Source organism: Ischnura elegans, chromosome 5 (assembly GCF_921293095.1).
Source record: "Ischnura elegans chromosome 5, ioIscEleg1.1, whole genome shotgun sequence".
NCBI lineage: Eukaryota > Metazoa > Arthropoda > Insecta > Odonata > Coenagrionidae > Ischnura > Ischnura elegans.
The window spans coordinates 24736246-24743338 of NC_060250.1; the positions used below are offsets into that span (position 1 = coordinate 24736246).

General features: G+C 39.3%; 1 long non-coding RNA gene across 2 annotated transcripts; it reads left to right on the forward strand.

The window, feature by feature from the left end:
• The first annotated feature begins 615 nt into the window (after positions 1–615).
• LOC124158596 lies at positions 616–5420 on the forward strand. Of its 2 annotated transcripts, XR_006864842.1 has the most exons (5): positions 618–702; positions 2838–2960; positions 3039–3155; positions 3510–3747; positions 5355–5420. It is a non-coding gene; the product is annotated as an uncharacterized LOC124158596 (long non-coding RNA). The 2 variants fall into 2 exon arrangements; XR_006864843.1 differs by lacking the exons at positions 2838–2960; positions 3039–3155 and having other exon boundaries at positions 616–702.
• The last annotated feature ends 1673 nt before the right edge of the window (positions 5421–7093 follow it).

Consider the following 7093-nt stretch of genomic DNA (forward strand, 5'->3'; position numbering starts at 1 on the left):
CTTAAGTGAAATTGTGAATTGATTCTCGTTATTAGAATAAAACTTACCCAAGTCAGTTAAATAACTTGAAAGCGTTAAAAACCAATAGAATTCCGCATTTATTTAGATATGCATACGATGCACGACGTAGGTGGCAAGAAAATATCGAGAAATATTGTGACTGAATTTAATATTGTGATTGGATTTTTGTCCCTTTAAGCAATATTTTATGCGCATAACCTGACAGCCATTTTTATCGTAGGAGACGACCCATCATCTCAACGATTTAGACTACACAAAGCCAAAAAAGTCGTGAGAAATGAATTGAGGACGAATGAGTAATTTTAACATTAAAGTGGTGGAAAAGAAATATTAGCTCATCGGGCAAGTTATAAAATACCGGATTCTTACAAGGAAAGAGCTTCAGATCAAGCAATATATCGAAGTTAGTAATCGAATGCATGCGATATATTATCTTATCAATTAAAGGAAAAGTTTTCCTGCTCACAATCTTGATATGATCAAACTAGCCATTTTTTGTAACGATTGGCTGATAACAACACTAACTAAATAGACTATCAATTGGTTGTCACATATAAAAGGTCGATATTATCCAAGAAGTTCAGTTACGGTGTGATCATAGATTGGATAGCTAAGATAGAATTTCGATATGTGACACCAAAGCGGTTGACGACACCGATGGAAAAGGTAGCTGTAACGAACGTAAGTAAAATCTTTTTCTGGCCTCATATACAACTATCCCTAAATGTAACTGATATTAATAATTTTTAGCCACAGAAGTCAACAATAATTATTGCTGAGTACTTTACTACTCATATGACCATTTACATGAATGGTTGAGTCACTCATTCACAGTTCCAATAAGAACACAGTTGAAATAACAATGTGTAGCACAGATTTTCAATTATTCTATCAGTGTAATTAGGCGCAATACTTATGATGTAGCAGTGGCACCCTTTCTATCGAAATACATTCATTTAAATATGAAAATGATAGCACCAAGGAATATACCCACTGTCGTATCCCGCTCGTCTTCGAACGAGATATTAGCGACAATACGATCGTCTCTCGAACGGAAGGATCAGGTGCCGGAAATAAAAGGAGTCTCTCTGACCCAATAAAAGTGACTTTATTCCCTTTAAGAATGAACAAATATTTCCCCCAGCCACTTGGTTGTGACCACCCCAAGCAATTGCCACGTCACAACTCAGCCGCGAGCTAAGCTATGCATGTTCTTTTAATCTTCTCCAGGGGAAGTCCATAAAACCCTGTTATCTACCCCCGATCCCTGCCATCCTCCCCTAGGGCTGACCCTGGACTGACATCCGCCAATCACGTGCGGGCATCTCGTGGACTTGCACTTTGGTCTGACATGCCTACGTGCCAGCTCACGCGCAGCAATGGCTGCTGCCTGCTACACCACTAACTCTTTGTACTGGAGGGAAAACGATTTTAGTCTCAAAATAGGTCATTCCAGATTGGTAGTGACATTGTGATACACTTATCAATATTACAGTAGATTGAAGATGAGAGTATAGGTAATGATTCGACTCGCTCGATGTGATTCTTCCGATCCAGGATGCAGTATAATTGGAAATAAAGAAATAAAACTTTGTAAGGTTCACTATAATTTAATTATGGGTACGACCCGGGTTTCGTAACTTGGTTACATCGTCAGGTGCCTAAATTAATCAAATAATAGCGAACCTTACAAAGTTTTATTTCTTTATTTCCAATATGGAGAGGTTTCACAAAGTAAAGCCAGAAGTTATCAGTTATAATATGCAGTATAATACCTTTTCAACCACTACCGCGCATTAAAAGTCATTTACTGATTCCCCAATGTGAATATTAGTGAATTTTTTTCATCATAAATGGACGTAAAATAAAAATATTTCTCCTTTATATTTAAAAAATACCTATTACATACTATTCCTTGGCATACCCTCTCATTCATAAATGCAACATGAATTTCCTAACGTTGCGAAAAATCCACAGAGAAAAAATCATTCGCCTTGAAATACGGGAACTTGTCGAGTGCTTTAGCCAATTAAGCTACCTAGGCGTAATTCTCCCCGGTGGAAATCCCTATCAATGCAAATTCGGCAAAAATAGGATTAATTGTAACATAACATATTATATGCCTTTTTGGGCTTATAAATGAAACTGAATAGAATAATTTGTTAGTGAAATACTGAGTGAAATGTATCCTATTATCTTTGATTTTCTGATTCAACTCGGTAATATTAATTGACCCCTCTTATATTTATAAACTGCCAAGTAGACCAAAGGATCTGTATTTTTCCACTTTTCTCCGCACTTTATGCATTGGAGGACAATTGATTCGATCTTTTCGTGAGGTATTTTGCGATAATGGCTCTAGCCCCAAAAATACAATGCTGTTCTTTACGAAGAATTAATTGGACTTTACCTGGACTAAGACATATTTTATTTTGGAAATTATAATTGAATACAGTGAGCGATCTCTTCAAATTATGGCCTTATCTTGAAATTATCTGAAATAACGTTGCAACATTCGGCGGTGTATTCCACCTAGAAGATGAAATTTTAGTTCGTGAAATGTGAACTGATAGGGTATTTTATAACTAAGAGCACGATGAGGAGCATCGTTTGGCGTTTTGATGAAATATTTTCCCCCTAAAACTATCCGAAGTTAAAATATAATATTTCAGATCTTCCATCTAATCCCTGACTTCAACCCCGGACTCCAATTAACTATTAACTCTGCTGCCTTATCAATTACCCTAGCACCCAAAGTTATCTTAACATATCAGAATAAGGAGGAGGAAGTCATAAGAATTACTCTGTCATTATAGGTGTCGTTATTTTTCATGATGGATAACCAGCATAGCAATCATCGCAGGTGCCTCCAAGGGCAACCTACCTCCATTTTATTCGGAGCTCGTCAAGAAGAGGGGACTTTAGCCTGTTTATCATAGGTATGTAATGAATACATACACTCCTACGCAGCCATGAATCGGGAAATTCGATGATTAATCTATGGTACTCACCTACAGGTTAGCGTTACGAACTGATGAAAGTGAAGAAGTTCAATGGTAACCATATGACTGACGACCCGCAACTTCGCTACGTCGCATCGCCAGCTGCACTGAGGCCCTGGGAATACCATTAAAGTTAATAATAATATTATTATTCTCATTGAAAATAAAAAAATCATAGTTTAATAAAGCGAGTTGCTGGAAATGGATACTCAGAAAGAATGCATGCGCTGCGTTCCACCTTACACAGCATAAGAATGCACGGTAATATTCCAAAACAGTTCCCTAGTCAACAGCATATGATCGTGGCTTTAGAAAAGCGTAAAGTCGTTGCCTAACATTAAAATATAAAATGTTTTATTTTACTCTACGTGCTTTCAGAGAGCAATGTACAGGACACTAATGACAGAAAATGTGATAAACTTCATATGAATAAATAACAATTTTTCCCCACGGAGAGGACGTAAAACACTGATTTATTTCGAACAGAATTCATCAACTCCAGCAGCCGAGGGAAACATCGAAACTTTCGGTGCAACAAATGAACTGAAGGGACGCGCACACTGTCGGTCACTCAAGAGGACAGGCCACTCCACATTTCATGGATGCAAGCAGGGAAGGATTGAAAAAGGAGAGAGGGAACTGTAAGGTCTTCACCGTCCAACGGGGTCCACTAGAGCACTGGTCATCGACAGGATGGAGCGTCTGCACCAGTGGTGAAAGAAAAGTAAGCAAGTCAAGCAAATTTATTTACACTTCCGCATCCGGAATTCAGACAATCAAACGACCCTTCTCTCCCACAGCCTTCAATATCCCGTCTTCTCGTGACCCAAACCCCATCCTCCACCTTACCCCTCCCTTCCAGCACCAAGACATAAATAAGGAGGAAATCTTAAGACATGTTACACACGATAATGTTGTTTGTAATGACGAAGTGCGTTGTGCCATAATAAAACTCAGTGGAAATATTGCAATGTCTAATTTTAATAATAACAAATTTCACTGTTTTCCCATTGATTTGACTCAAAAGTCTCGATTTTTCCATGCCAATTAATCGCTCGAGTGTATCGACTCCACATTTTTTTCAATTCTAAACTTCAAAAAAGGTTTAAAAACCCGTTAAATCTAAAAATATACCAAAGAAACGTAGCATAAGCAGGTTACGTTTACAGAATTTTGTTTGAATTGCCGTTGAGGCATATTTTTCGAGCGGATGTTCATGATGATGTGATCCCAACCCAGCGCCTTTCGGAATCGCTTCATTCAGCGGTTCCCAACCTTTTCTTCCTCCCGTACCCCTCTATATGGTTATTACTAATATTTGTATCCCCGACAATGTAAAGTAAAATGTAAATGTAACTAATAGTGCATAATTTCACTACGGGTAGGTGACACTTTTAATTATAAATAACTGTATAATAAGAAAATTTGTTTTAAATCCACCATATAACAGTGGCGTAACTAGGAATATGCTTTGGTGTGGGATGAGGGAGCCTTGGGAGGGATGAAGGGGGTTTGTGGGGGCTACCCCTAAGGAAACGGGGAGTTCAGAAAGTTTTTTAATAATAACATGCCTGAAAATAAATTTTACATCACTTTGGCACTTATTGCTCTGAATCAGCTTTAAGCAGATGCAGTTATAATGTATCAAATCCAGACAAGATGTTTGAATAATATTTTGATTTTTCTGAGACTTTGGGGGGGTATATCCCCTCATCCCCCCCCATCGTTACTCCACTGCCATCTAATATGTATACATATTTCCTAGCTAAGCCACTGCTGCCAGACTACTATTAGGGAAGATAGCGTCCACCATTACCGATTATTTTCGGCGTACCCCCAAGAGCTACGCGTGCACATGGTTGGGAACCGCTGGCTTAATTTAACATACAGCTGCATGAACCACAGGGTTAGGCTCTTTGCACCCACACCGCTTTGGACGCCCATATAAATATCACTACAACCAAATAAGTGACCGGTTAAAAGCCGGCGTATGTGCAAGCAGCGCTCCTCCGATAAAATATCGGCCGATTTTTTACTGGCCGTCCGAAACCGGTGTGTGTGCAAGGACCCTCAGAGATATCCTTGGCTTTCAACAGAGTTTTCTTGGCTTACTATACAACAGGCTACTGAAGATTATGCCGGTATACTTCAGTTCATTTCTTTTTATATTACTTAATCGGAAATAAAGCTTTGTGAATTTGGACTCAATTTTGTGAAATAATTTTCCGGAGCACATTCAGTTGCATGAAACGTCTCGAGCAGAACCTTTGCCATGAAAAAAATCCATTCCTTCCATTTGAAAAATATTAAAAAATATCGATCCGATTTCAGGTTCCTTGGTCTTGAAGCTCTGATGCTCTATGACATGGGGAGAGCCTATTGGTCTCCAAAATTCCTCATCCAAGAGAAAAATCGGACATTGATCACCGGACTGGACCGACGCAGATGACCGAAGCGGAGGGTGCTGGGTATGTCAATGCAGGAACGAGTGAGAAAATGGATATTCGTAGTGTCGGGCACAATTGGAAATCATTAATGGTTTGAACTGTCAGTTAAAAAATTTACCTCTTTCGAATAGGCAAAGTGTTCGAAAAACTCTTGCAATTCCAAGGAAACACAAAATGAAAATGCCCACCACCTACTGAAGAGAACCATTTTACAATCCAGATAAAAGCAAACCGCAAATAAGCCCTGGTGATGATACAATGTAGCATCGAAACGTCGTCAAAAATTTTGCATTTCGTTTTACTGACCTACACTACAAGAAAAATTTTAATTACTACAATCCAGATATATGGCTATAACAAGGGAGATGTGATTAGTTATGTCTATCCAATCAGGCTTTGAATTTGAGAATAGGAATCAAATTAGGTAACTGCGAGATCAGGAGAAGGAAACGTGGAAAAATATATTTCATTTACAAAGCAGCCCGATAAGAAGATTAGGATAGAAAAAGAGAAGTTAGAAGTAAGACAAAGTGAGAAATTTCAAGATGATTTGCAATTAACAGTGCCTTAATTCTCCGTTTGATAATGGGTTAGATATGCACCAATTTATGTGTTATATAAAAGATCATAGAATGAAATTTACAGATACTAATCCTTGTTCAATTTTTAATCCACTGTTCCTCTGAGTCTCACGCAATTATAGAGCATAGGCAGAGCAAGGGACTAAATATTTCTACTACACTCGTCAGATTACAGCCGGAAAGGTATTGCGAAGAGACGCAGTCAAAATAAGGTGAAGGGAGCATTTTTACACGTGATGGAATGAAGAGTATCCATGGACAGAGCAAAGCGGCGGAGCGCCCGGTGAAAATTTAACACCGGGGATACCAAGGGAAGAAGTTTCGGGAGCGTTCCTGAAGCGGAAGTTTGGAAAAGCTGTATGTCCTGATGGAATCGCATGAAGCATGGGATGTCTTATGGGAAGACGGAGTACATCTTGCGCGGGAGCTGTTTTGAAACGCATATGACGAGGATAAGATCCATGACTTCTGTATAGGGATAGTCTGCTGGTGCCTTTATGCAAGGTAGAGCATGACATGCAGGAATGTATTGGCGTATTTGGAGAGAGTTGGATGAAATGATGTTAGAACTGCAGGAGAATTAGACTAATGTCACACACCATGAAAGTTTGGGAGGAAATAACTGGAAAAAGATTGAGGGAAGAAACAGCTATAGGAAACGAACAGTTTTGTGCTATGCCAGGGAAGAGGACTACGGATGCTGTATTCGCTTTGCGTCAGCTGTTGGGAAAGCACGGAGAGAAGAAAAAAGAACTGCTCTTCATCTTTATAGATTTAGAAAAAGCATACGGCACTTTCCCTAGGAAAATATTGTGGCAGTGTATGAGGAAGAAGGGAGTGCCCGAGGAGTATGTGAGAACAATGATGGACATGTATGAGGGACTGCACACCCGGGATTGACCAAGAGTATGGGAGACAGTTCCGGTGATGGTGGGACAGTAGCGGGGGTCTCCGTCCATACCTTTTAAGTCCTTGCTATGGATGACCTCGAAGAGGGTGTGAGAGTAAGCCCCGTGGTCAAAGAAGATCTTGATAGACCTAT